At 33.9% G+C, this 13,518-nt stretch overlaps 1 pseudogene; it reads right to left on the bottom strand.

Annotated features, from left to right (window-relative positions):
• Nucleotides 1–8,358: 8,358 nt before the first annotated feature.
• On the bottom strand, nucleotides 8,359–10,613 carry LOC102139150 (olfactory receptor 5B3-like; annotated as a pseudogene).
• Nucleotides 10,614–13,518: the final 2,905 nt, after the last annotated feature.

Raw genomic sequence — 13,518 nt, 5'->3', positions numbered from 1 at the left:
ATAGAGCAAAGTGAAATTGCTCTTTCTACATGTTTCAATGCGACTGTTCTTAGTTTCATACTTGTCTGGGGGTACTGCAACTATTTAACTAGATTCTGCACTTCTCATAAAGTTATTTTGATCCACACATCATTGCCAAATTGGTGTTTCTGTGGAAGACAAAGCTGGGCCTTTCTACTCTGCCATCTTGCTGGCATCTCTATATCCTGACTCTTAAATTCTTTTTTGTATTTTCTATCTCTTTGCTCTCTGAACTGTATTTTGAATATTTTAAAATTCTTCTATATTTCTCAATTTAACTTTGTCTACTTTAATATTTATCCCCTCAATGAAAAATTTCGTACAATTGTTGTGAATGCATTTTTTTTGTTATCTTGTTGGTTTTCTTTTCATATTTCACATTACTATTTTTCGTTTCATTTGTTTCTGACTCTTAAATGAGATTAGAATTCATCTAAAATGCACAGTCTTAACCATCTTTCCAAAATTCTGTGTCACATTAATTAACTTTTCTATATATTACTTTCCTCATCTGTACAACTGAAAAAAATAATATTTTTCTCCCTTTATAATAGATGAATAAAATAAAATAGATTATATAGAATACTTAGTGTAATGTTTGCTTCAGACTAAGTACTCATTCTCCTCTTAGATAGCTTTGCACATATGCAAAGCTTTAGAACTTGTGATCACTTTATAATAAATATGTTCTACCATGTGCTCAGAATTAAAATATAAAGTTCCCTAGCTCTAGCACAAAGGCATAGCTTGAATCTTTTTGACCTAATTCACTTAATGAGAACTGAATTCTGACTTTATAATAGTTTCTGTGTTAATCACTGTTATTAAAAAGTGAATAACATGATTACTTATTGTGGGGGTGGAGTCAATAAGCTCTGTAAATAAGCACCCAAATAGTAATAAGTAATATCATTAAAATCTCTATAATGTGTTATGAAATCACCATGAAAATGTTCAGAATGTGCCAGAGCACCCTACATGAATTTTCTTTCTTCTGTGAGTTGACACAGTGAGATAAAACATATAAAATGTTCATCTAATTAAAGTTTTTTTTGAAAAATAATTAATTTCTGTGTTCCACTAAAATACCAAGAAGCCAATGCACTGCCCAGTCTCATATATACTTGTAGGTATAAAGCAACATGAAATGACTCTCTTTCATCTAGAAATTCAGATATGCAGGCATGTGGATAAAATTGTACTACAAAACACAAGATCAATTATAATCCTAGCACTGTTCATAAAGAGCTGGATATAGATTTGCCATGGTCATATCTTCTTAATTCACAAAATGAGATACCTTCTACCCCTCCTCGTAGGATATGCTCCTACTCTCATGTTGCAATGAAAATGGCAGTAGTTTGATAGCATAGAAGATATTAATATTTTTAAATCAGGCAATCTAAGCTATTACTTTTCATGGTATACTTAATCTCTTACAGGTTACTGTTCCACAATTTCTATTATGGTAATATTTTATAATTACTCTCCCTTTATTAATTTTTAAAAACTTTTTGACACGTTGTTTTCTTGGTTTCATTTAGTTCTTTGCTCAAGATTTCCTTTAGCTCTATGAACAGATTTAAGATATTTGTCTTAAAAATTCCAAAAAGTACAGAACACCAGTTAAAAATAATACATCTAAATGAGCATAAAGATATATTATATTCATGGATTGGCAGACTTCAAGATGACTATTTTCCAGACTTTATATGATCTCAACTGAAACTCAAATGAGCTTTTTTGGGGGTAAATACTGACAAACTGGTTATAGCTTTATGTGTAACAGCAAACCTAGCAGAATAGACAAAATAATTATAAAAGAACAAAGCTGCAGCATGTACATGACCTGGTTTCATGTCTTACCATTATAATAGAAGTCAAGACAATATGGTATTGGGCAAGAGGTAGACACATAAATCAATGGAATTGATTACAGGATACAGAAATTGATCCACAGGTAGATAGTAAACTGAATTTTGTGAAAGATGGAAAGACAGACCAATGGAGAAAATATGCTATGTTTTGAGCATTTGTTCCTCCAGAACCCAGGTTGAAATGTAATTGCCATTGTGATGGTATTGAAAGGTGGCATCTTTCAGAGATATTTAAGTCATGAAGGCTGTACCCTATCAATAGACTAATGCCATTATCACTAGAATGGGTTCATTATTGCAGGCGTGAGCTTGCCCCCTCTTGCTCTCTTTTGCCTTCTCTTTGCTTTCCCATCATGAAATGATGCAGCAAGAAGCCCCTCACCAAATGCCAGCCCCTTGGATCTTAGAGTTCCCAGCCTCTAGAACAGCGAACCAATACATTTCTGTTCATTATAAATTAATTATCCAGTCTGTGCTATTTGATTATAGCAGCCAGCACAAACGAACAAAGACAAAATATATTCTCTCAACAAACTCTGCCACAACAGTTGTTTGTCCATATGCCAAAAAGGAACTAAATGTAGAGTGTAAACTGAAACTGTATGTTCCCATAAACCTCTTTAAAAACGTTTGTAAAAATCTTTATTGAGAATAATAATTGCTTAACCTTTAAGCAGATGATGATGAAGTAATTTAATTTTATTACAAATGTATGACATAATCTCATTTGAAGGTAGATGAGAAAATAATGTTGATCTAAGTAACATTGGAAAACAGTGTGTTGACCAAAAGCTTTGTCTAAAAGTAAAAGGAATTATATATAAATATAGTTCTGTTGTTGCTAAAATTGCTTCTCATTATGATGAACAATTATGGAACTGCCTTACTTGTGTATTGGAGTCAAAAAATAAGTCTATAAATAGGGATTGTCAAGAGCTAAGTTTCTAACTGTCAGAAAGGGAAGTCATAGATAAGAAAGGGGGAAGATTAAATGAACTGGATTGGAGTCAGAAATATTGATATGAAGCCATGTTTAGCTTAATAGCAATAGGATATTGATATAAACACATATATACTTTCTAGATATAAAAATAAGTATAGTTGTGTGCATATATTAATATGTATGTATTCTATATATACTAGCTCTATCTCAAAGAGGACCTAGAAGAAATTAAACGCCAAGAGCTGCAGATATACCCTGCAGTGTGTTGTTGATTGAGCCAATAAACAAATGAATGGAAGAGACAAATTTTGCTACAAAAGAACTAGATGTATCTTAGTTTCACAACACGTGGAGTGTGAGCTGTACTTAGTGACTTCTTTTTAAAGAGTAGAGTATAGAAAAGTTTTAAAAACTAATCTATGATGGAAAAACTTAGTAAATTTTTTCTAGCACATATGATCATGTTAACATTAGTGATCAAGTCATGTTAATAGAATATACTCTTGATGCGATGTCATGAGAATAGAATTTTATCTCTGAGGTATTTCTCCCCAAACCCATTACCCCAGTCAAATCATTAAAAAAAAACTTCAGAAAATGTCAAAGGGTAAGCATTCTGTGAAATTCCTGGTTAGTACTCCGTGAAATTGTCAAGATCATCAAAAACAGAGAAAGACTGAGAACTTGTCACAGAGAATTAGAGATTAAAGACACATGACAAGTAAATGTAAGAAAGGCAAAAGCATATTAGTGGAAAACTAATGAAATCTGAATAAAGCCTGAAATTTAAAATATAACATTGTAGTAATCTTGGTTTCTTAGCTTTGACAAATACCACAATATGAGATTATAATGTAGGGGAAAACAGAGAAGGGTTTATATTCAATTCTCATGACTGCTGTGACAAATTATCACAAATTTAGAAACTTAACACATATTTATTTCACAACTCTGAACTTCAGAAGTTCAAAAACAGTTTCACTGGGCCAAATTAATTGTTGGCAGCGATACGTTCCCACAGGAGGCTCTAAGGGACGATCCATTTATTGCCTCTTCATAAGACAGAAATAAATATCTGTGTCGTACTATAATGCCACACAAACACCAGCATCTTAACACACACAAGTGCAATCTTACAAACACTGAGATGTTCAAACATCTAATTGTACAGAGACAAAAAAGAAGATATAGATGCACACTCCTGGGAGTAGTTTTCGTACAGTATAGAGCTCCTTGAGGATCAAAAGAAAAAGCATAAAAAATTGTACATTATATTAGCGTATTGAATTTATGTTATCTTTTTCACTGATAGAAATTTTCATGTTTATATTCTATCAGTACATTTAAAAACATTTCAGTTAATTGTGTGATTTCCATGTATGAAGTAATTTTACAAATATAATCATACATTACATGTTTATATAATCAGATTTAATTTCTTTTTGGGATTTACTAAATAGCATTTATTTGATGTGTGGCTTGTCACTTAATGACATATTATTTCCAACTAAAAATTATGAGATGATTCTTTTAGTGATGAGATTCCCAGGAAATCACTGGGTCCAAAAGTGGGGCATGCAAGCACTGAGAATGTAGATGTAAAAATTTCAGCAAAGCAGAAAATAAGCTGCAGTTGTTGAAATATGCTACATGCCTTGAAGAAGGTTTATATTATGGCTCAAATATTCAATATATTGATACAATTGGGCTCAGCTTAATTATTTTAATCATTCACTTAACATATAATTAGTGAGAATCTACAATGAAACAGATATCTATTTAGGTACTGAGCAGGATCATGCAAACAAAACAAAAGTCACTGCTCTTAAGAAGTTTAAGTTCTAATTGGGAATGATAAATGAAAAGTGATCAAATAAACACACAATAGGGAGTGTTGATAAGGACTGTGAAGAATAATGCAGGGCGACAGGACAGTACACATGGCGAGGGGAGAGGGACTTATATAAAGGTGGTCAGAGAAGACTTTCGTGATTTGTTAACATTTATTTGAGTAAAGGCCTGAGTGGAGGAAGAAAAATTTCCACACAGAGGGAACAGCTAGTGCACATGTCCTGAGGCAGGAGCACATTTGGAGATGTGAAGAAATATCAAGGAGAGTGATGTGAATGGATAGAGACAAAACGCTGGAGAAGTGACAAGAGATGATGTAGCTCAACTAAATTAAAAATTAATGAGCAACATTAACTATTTCAAAGCCCTTACAGAGAGAAAATATGTAGAAAATTATTATCTCAGGCCGTAAATAGAGTGAATGTTGGTGGTCATGTATGGATAAATTGAAAATGCCTTTATTTTCTCTTAATTTTTATTATCCTCTGGCTATTTTATCCTTTTGAAAAGTGTAATGTATCATTTATGATTTCTTTGAGCAGTGCTTTGTAGTTCTCCTTGTAGAGACCTTTCACTTCCTTGGTTAGATATATTACTAGGTATCTTTTGTTGTTGTTATTGTAAATGGGATGTATTCTTGATTTGGCTCTCAGCTTGAATATTATTAGTGTATAGAAATACTACTGATTTTTCTAGATTGATTTTTGTATCCAGAAACTTTACTGAAGTCATTAATCAGTTGCAGGACCCTTTGGTGGAATCTTCAGGGTTTTATAGCTATAGAATCATACCAACTTGGAAAAAAGATAGTTTACTGACTTATCGTTCTATTTTGATGTCTTTTATTTCTTTCTCTTGCCTGATTGCTCTGGCTAAAACTTCCAATACTATATTGAATAAGAGTACTGGCAGTGGGCATCCTTTTCTTGTTCTAGTTATCAAGGGGAATGCTTCATGTTTTTGCTTGTTCAGTATAATGTTGACTCTGGGTATGTCATAGATGTCTTTTATTATTTTCAGGTACATTCATTCAATGCCTAGTTTGTTGAGGATTTTTATCACGAAGGGATGTTGGATTTTATAAAAATCTTTTTTTTGCTATCTATTAAATTAATCGTATGGTTTTTGCTTTTAATTCAGTTTTTACAGTGAATCACACTTATTGACTTGCATATATTGAAACAATCTTGCATTCCAGGAGTAAAGCCTACTTTATTATGGTGAATTGATTTTTTGATGAACTGTTGGATTCAGTTTGATAGTATTTTGTTAAGGATTTTTGTGTTCATGTTCATCAGGGAAACAAGTGGAAAAAAATCCATGCTCATGGATTAGAAGAATCAATATTGTCAAAATGGCCATATTGCCCAAAGCAATCTGCAGATTCAATGCTATTCCTACCAAACGGCCAACATCATTTTTCACAGAACTAGAAAAAACTATTCTTAAATTCACTGGAATCAAAAAAGAGCTTGAGTAGCCAAAGCAATCCAAAACAAAAACAACAAAGCCAGAGGCATCATATTTCCCAACTTTAAAGTATACTATAAGGCTACAATAACCAAAACAGCATGGTACAGAAACAGACACACAGAACAATGGAACACAATAGGAAACCCAGAAAGAAAGCTACTCACCTACAGCCATCTTATCTTCAACAAAATCAACAAAAATAAACTATGAAGAAAGGACTCCATATTCAATAAATGGTGCTGGAATACCTGGCTAACCATAATGAAACTGGAAGAATGAAATTGTACCCCTAATTTTACTATGTGCAAAATTTAACTAAAAATGGATTAAAGACTTAAATATAAGACCTCAAACTATAAGAGTCCTGGAAGAAAACATCATTCTGTGCATTGGCCTTGGAAAAGAATTTATGACTAAAACTTCAAAAACAATTACAACAAACCCAAAATTTGGCAAGTGGGACCTAATAAAATCAAAGAACCTTTGTACAGCAAAAGAGACTATCAAACTAAAGAGCTTTTACAGAGCAAAAGAAACTATCAACTGAGTAAATAGACAGTCTACAGAATGGAGGGAAATATTTGCTAATTATGCATCTGACAAAGGTTGAATATCCAGAATGTATAAGAAACTTAAACAATTAAACAAGTAAAAAATAAATAATCCAATTTAAAAATGAGAAAAAGACACTTTTCAAAAGAAGATATACAAGCTACCAACAAACATGAAAAAATACTTAACATCACTAATCATCAGAGAAATGCAAATCAAAACCACAGTGAGATATTTTCTCACATCAGGTAGAATGGCTATTACTAAGAAATCAAAAAAGAACAGATGTTGGTGAGGTTGTGGAGCAAAGGGGACAATTATACATTGTTGGTGAGAATGTAAATTAGTGCAGCCACCATGAAAAGCAGTTTGGAAATTTTTCAAACAACTTAAAACAGAGCTGTCATTCAACCCAGCAGTCCCATTACCAGGTACATAACCAAAAGAAAGCAAATTGTTCTACCAAAAAGACATATATACACTCATATGTTCATTGCGGCACTATTCACAATAATAAAGAGATGGAATCAACCAAGGTGTCCATCAATGGTGGACTGAACAAAGAAAATGTGGTACATAAACACCACGGAATACTACACAGCAATAACAAATAGTGAAAATCATATACTTTGCAGCAACATAGATGTGGCTGGAGGCCATTATCTTAAGCACATTAATGCAGGATTATAAAACCAAATACCACATATTCTCACTTATAAGTGCGAACTGAATGACGGGTACTCATGGACATAAAGATGGCAACAATAGACACCGAAGACTACTAGAGGAAGGGACACAAGGACTGACAAACTAACTATTGGGTACTATGCTCAGTACCTGAGTGGCAGGATCCTCTGTACTCCAAACCTCAACATCACAAAATATACTCATTTAACAAGCTTGTACATGTACTCCCTGAATCTTAAATAAAAGTTGAAAAAAAATAAAACTTTGTCTTTTATGTAAAGAAAATGTAATATAAAAATGTATGTTATATGAAATGATTTAAAGACAGAAATATTAATCATTTAAAGTACTTTAGCTATGTATCTCCCAATAAAATATGCTAACAATATAAGCCAATACTTTCATTGAAAGCCATAGCACTTTTATCTCAAACAATAATGCTTAGAATATTCAACTTAAGAAAAAAGTAACAGTAGTCAAAAATTTATATTTGAATACCCGAATTAACTAAATTATTTTTATTAAAACCCTAGCCACATTCCCTTTACCTCTGGCTAATTTTTCACTCCCATGTATATGTGCCCATAGGAGTCACATGTATGCATTTCTGTTCACGGGTTTGTTTTTCACCAGTTTTTACATGTATGTTACTTGTGTCATATGATAGAGAAAATGCATATGAAGAGTGAATAAATTACATCTTCCTAATGCATTTTTGTTTGAACTACATTACTTTATGCTTTCCTTATGCCATTTTTATTCAGGTATTACATTTCTAATCGTTATATTTCCCTTTTCTAGACAACAGACTTTTGAAGAGGTAAGGATATAATTTCCAGAAATTAACTGAAATATGGGCCTTAAAATGTCATGAGGTGCCTGGAGAATTTCAGAAAGGAATGAAACTAGGTATTATACAGGATATCAGGATATCATTATCCTGAAATGTTAAACTCACAATCCTAAAGACAATTTTGCCTTCTCAACAATTTTCTTGAATGTACTCTTCACCTCCTTGTTCTTCAGGCTTTAGACCACAGGGTTCAGCATGGGGAAGACCATAGCATAAAACACACTGCAATTTTGTCTGTGTCAATGGAATGACTGGAGCTGGGCTGTATATACATGAAGATAATAGTATCATAGAAGATGGCAACTGCAGTGAGGTAGGAGGCACAAGTGGCCAAAGCCTTCTGGTATCCTGCAGTTGAGTGCATCTTTAGGATGGTGATAAATATAAATAAGTAGGATATAAAGATAACTAGAAGGGCAAAGAGGATATTGAAGCTGGTTACATAAACAAGAACCACTTCATTCACATGTCTATCAGAGCAAGACAGAGCCATGGCTGCTGGAACCTCACAGAAAAAGTGATGGGCTTCATTGGACATACAGAAAGAGACTGAATGTTTCCCCAGTGTGAATGGAGGCATTCAGGAAACCACCGATGTATCAACCTATGGCCAGGCATGTACACACACTTGTCATCATGGTGGTGGTATAATGCAGGTGTTTGCACACTGCTGCATAGTGGTCAGAGGTCATTAAGGCCAATAGTAAATTTACCACACTGGCAAAGGAATCAGAAAAGAATGTCTGAGCAGCCCACACAGTATAGGAAATGATTTTGTCTTCTCTAAGGAGCCCAGATATGACCTTTGGAGTGACAACTGAAGAGTAAAAAAAGTCTACCAGAGACAGATTACTGAGGAAGAAGTATGTTTGATTGTGGAGTCAAGAGTACCAGAGAATTGAAATGATCATCCCCAAGTTTCCAAGCACATTGACGAGATAGATGAGAACAAACGTGATAAAGAAGGGGACTTACAGTTCTGGGACATTGCTTAGTCCTAAGAAGATGAACTGTGACACTTCTGTACTGTTCTACACCAGTGTTATTTGGAAGCAGGAGACGCCCTATATGAATGAGAAATAAAGGAACAGAGCATTAAAGGCAGTAGAGGTTGCAGAAAAATTAAAATGTTTATATACATTATGTACTATTACATTATAGCAATAATATGTGTTTCATGATTTTCCATAATGAAAGCATGAAGTTAACAACAAGATTTAGTGGATTAATTATCAATGCAGCCCTAGACTGTTGACTGAAGGATCCACACAGGTCATCTCTCCAGTTTTTAATTTTTATATATATATGCAAACTGAGATTTGGAAAAATTTGTGAATTATCCAACCTGATAATTCTGAAATTAATGAATCTGTCAGTTCAACTTTTCCTAGTCTAATAAGTTCATAGACTTCTATGTTGCTAATGTGTCCACAGCTAGATACTTTTACTTCTATATTCCTTGATTCCTCCTAATACATTTACAAAATTGAGTAGTTGTTACTTTCATTTAGATTGTGAGGCACCAGAGGTTAAGTATTTTATTCATGTTTACAGAATTATTCATTGGCAGGCAAAGCTTTGACTCCAGACAGAATTGCTACCAAATTTGATTGACTAAGTTAATTTAAATAAAACTGAATTTAACTCAATTTAGAATTATTCATTTTCGCTATTATTTCAAACTCAGTGTTTGTGGTTTCACAGTGAATTAACTGAAAGATACGTGCATAGTAGATGTGGTGAGATAACTGGGGCAGTAGACGAATGTGTAAACTGCAGAGGTGTTGCTGAGGGACTGGAAGGAATAGCACTATGTATGGAGGTTGGGCTCTGGGAAGAGGTACATGCCATTTTTACATGTACAACCTAGGAATCACTGATCCTAACCTAACTACCTGAACAGGAATTTCTTCATCTACATAAAGAAGGTGGTAATGAGACCTACCCCAAGGTATTATTTGGAGAATTAAATGAGAGAGTGCATTAAAAAAAGTCGATGAGTAAAATGCTGATTGTTTAGCACAGCCTGATGAGTGCCAGTTGTGCCTCTATTATTGGAATGAAATGATGGCCTTTATGTGGTTTGAGAAGGTAGGTGGCAACATGTAGAGCTTCAAGTATGGATAATGCTTGAAGTCTTAAGTATTCCACTTTATTTTGCTTTTTTTTCCCCACACATCAGGTTCATGAGATTTTATGTGCTCCCCACCCTCAGTGATTTAAACTTAGTTCATGCTCTGCCCATGTGATTGGCTGCTCTGTTCATTCCATGTGAGCCATTCTTTTGTTTAATATTTTTTCTTGAAATCCACAATTTTCTTTAGTTGAAAATTTCTCTTTTTCTCATTACTGTCATCCTTATAGTTGAATCATATATATCGATGGCTGAAAGTTCACAGTTTGTGGATTACGTTTAGCCTGCAGTTGTGTTTTAGTGGAAAGTTTCTGTTTACAGTGTTTTTATTTGAAGCTGTTCTAGTGTATGAAGAGTATTTTAAGTCTTTTTTATTTTAATTCAAAGCTTTTGGAAGTATTTCCATCCTTTGCTAAATTCTATTCCCTGTTATCGTCCTCCCATTCCTTTACAACTTCAATGTACAACCCTAGCCTAGGAGAGTTTTATGTTTGTCCATCTTAACACACATCCCACTTCTAGCATATACTATGTTCCAAAATATAGGATAAGAACTTTATACATAGCCATGTGTGTGATTGTGTTTGTGTTTGCATGCCTGTTCTTAGTTATCACCAAGGCAATTGGTAATTCGTGAAGTTATGTGATGTGTTCAATTCTACAGCTAGTATGAGGAAGATTTACCATTCAAGATTTATGCCATCCCCATTAAGCTACCAAGGACTTTCTTCACAGAATTGGAAAAAACTACTTTAAAGTTCATATAGAACCAAAAAAAAGAACTCGCATTGCCAAGACCATCCTAAGCCAAAAGAATAAAGCTGGAGGCATCATGCTACCTGACTTCAAACTATACTACAAGGCTACAGTAACCAAAACAGCATGGTACTGGTACCAAAACAGAGATACAGACCAATGGAACAGAACAGAGCCCTCAGAAATAATACCACACATCTACAACCATCTGATCTTTGACAAACCTGACAAAAACAAGAAATGGGGAAAGGATTCCCTATTTAATAAATGGTTATTTATTTAATAATAAATTACCATTATTTATTTGGTAAAACTGGCTAGCCATAAGTAGAAAGCTGAAACTGATCCCTTCCTTACACCTTATGCAAAAATTAATTCAAAATGGATTAGAGACTTAAATGTTAGACCCAAAACCATAAAAACTCTAGAAGAAAACCTAGGCAATACCATTCAGGACATAGGCATGGGCAAGGACTTCATGTCTAAAACACCAAAAGCAATGGCAACAAAAGCCAAAATTGACAAATGGGATCTTATTAAACTAAAGAGTTTCTGCAGAGCAAAAGAAACTACCATCAGAGTGAACAGGCAACCTACAGAATGGGAGAAAATTTTTGCAATTTACTCATCTGACAAAGGGTTAATATCCAGAACCTACAAAGAACTCAAACAAATTTACAAGAAAAAAACAACCCCATCAAAAAGTGGGCAAAGGATATGAACAGACACTTCTCAAAAGAAGACATTTATGCAGCCAACAGACACATGAAAAAATGCTCATCATCACTAGCCATCAGAGAAATGCAAATCAAAACCACAATGAGATACCGTCTCACACCAGTCAGAATGGCGATCATTAAAAAGTCAGGAAACAACAGGTGCTGGAGAAGATGTAGAGAAATAGGATTGCTTTTACACTGTTGGTGGGAGTGTAAACTAGTTCAACCATTGTGGAAGACAGTGTGGCAATTCCTCAAGGATCTAGAACTAGAAATACCATATGACCCAGCCATCCCATTACTGGGTATATACCCAAAGGATTATAAATCATGCTGCTATAAAGACACATGCACACATGTGTTTATTGTGGCACTATTAACCATAGCAAAGACTTCGAACCAACACAAATATCCATCATTGACAGACTGGATTAAGAAAATGTGGCACATATACACCATGCAGCCATAAAAAAGGATGAGTTCATGTCCTTTGTAGGGACATGGATGCAGCTGGAAACCATCATTCTCAGCAAACTATCGCAAGAACAGAAAACCAAACACCGCATGTTCTCACTCATAGGTGGGAATTGAACAATGAGATCACTTGGACACAGGAAGGGGAACATCACACACAGGGGCCTATTGTGGGGAAGAGGGTAGGGGGGAGGGATAGAATTAGGAGATACACCTAATGTAAATGATGAGTTAATGGGTGCAGCACACCAACATGGCACATGTATACATATGTAACAAGCTTGCATGTTGTGCACATGTACCCTAGAACTTAAAGTGTAATAAAAAAAAATTCCTCAATATCATTATTTATCAGGAGAATGTGAATAAAAACAACAGAGAGACACTATTTTATAATCCACTAGGATGGCTATTGTAAAAGAAATGAAAATTAACAAATATTGGCATGGATGTAGAGAAATTGAAGCCCTTTTAAATTGCTGGTGGAAATGTAAAATTGTAGAGCTGATATGAAAAACAATTTGTTAGTCTTCAAAAGTTAAACTCAGATTACCATATGCATAAGCCATCCTACTTCTTGTTATCTACTTAAAGAATAAAAACAGGTCTTCAAATAATATTTTCACGTAAATGTTCATAGCATTGTTATTAAAATATTAACAATTGCTCAAAGATGAAAACACCCCAATGTTCATCAATTGAGAACGGAAGAACAAAATGTAATACATCTATACAATGAAATATTACTCAGCCATAAAATATGAATCCTTGTTACAATATAAATGAGCCTTGAAAACATTCTGCAAAGTAAAATAAGTCATACATAAAAGGTCACATATTATGAGATTACATTTATGTGATCTATACAGAATTGGTAAATCCATAGAGATTGAAATCAGATTATTGGTCCCCAGGACCAGGGGGCTGTGGGAATGAGGGACACTGCTTAATGGATATGGAATCTTCCTTGTGAGTAAATAAAATCTTTTGAAATTATATATATGTGATGGTTTCACAACTTTATGAAGGTACTAAATACCAATGAATTATATACTTTTAAATAATAAATTTTATATCATGGACATTTCATATAAATTAAAAAGGTGGAGTCAGGGAAAAATTGCACAGGCATAAAATGGAGAAAAGAATGTGACTGAAGGGAGAAATCAGACTGAAGG

This window comes from Macaca fascicularis, chromosome 14, assembly GCF_037993035.2.
Source record: "Macaca fascicularis isolate 582-1 chromosome 14, T2T-MFA8v1.1".
Lineage (NCBI taxonomy): Eukaryota > Metazoa > Chordata > Mammalia > Primates > Cercopithecidae > Macaca > Macaca fascicularis.
Note: the sequence above shows the minus strand (reverse complement) of the source record. Positions and strands in the feature narration are given on the sequence as shown.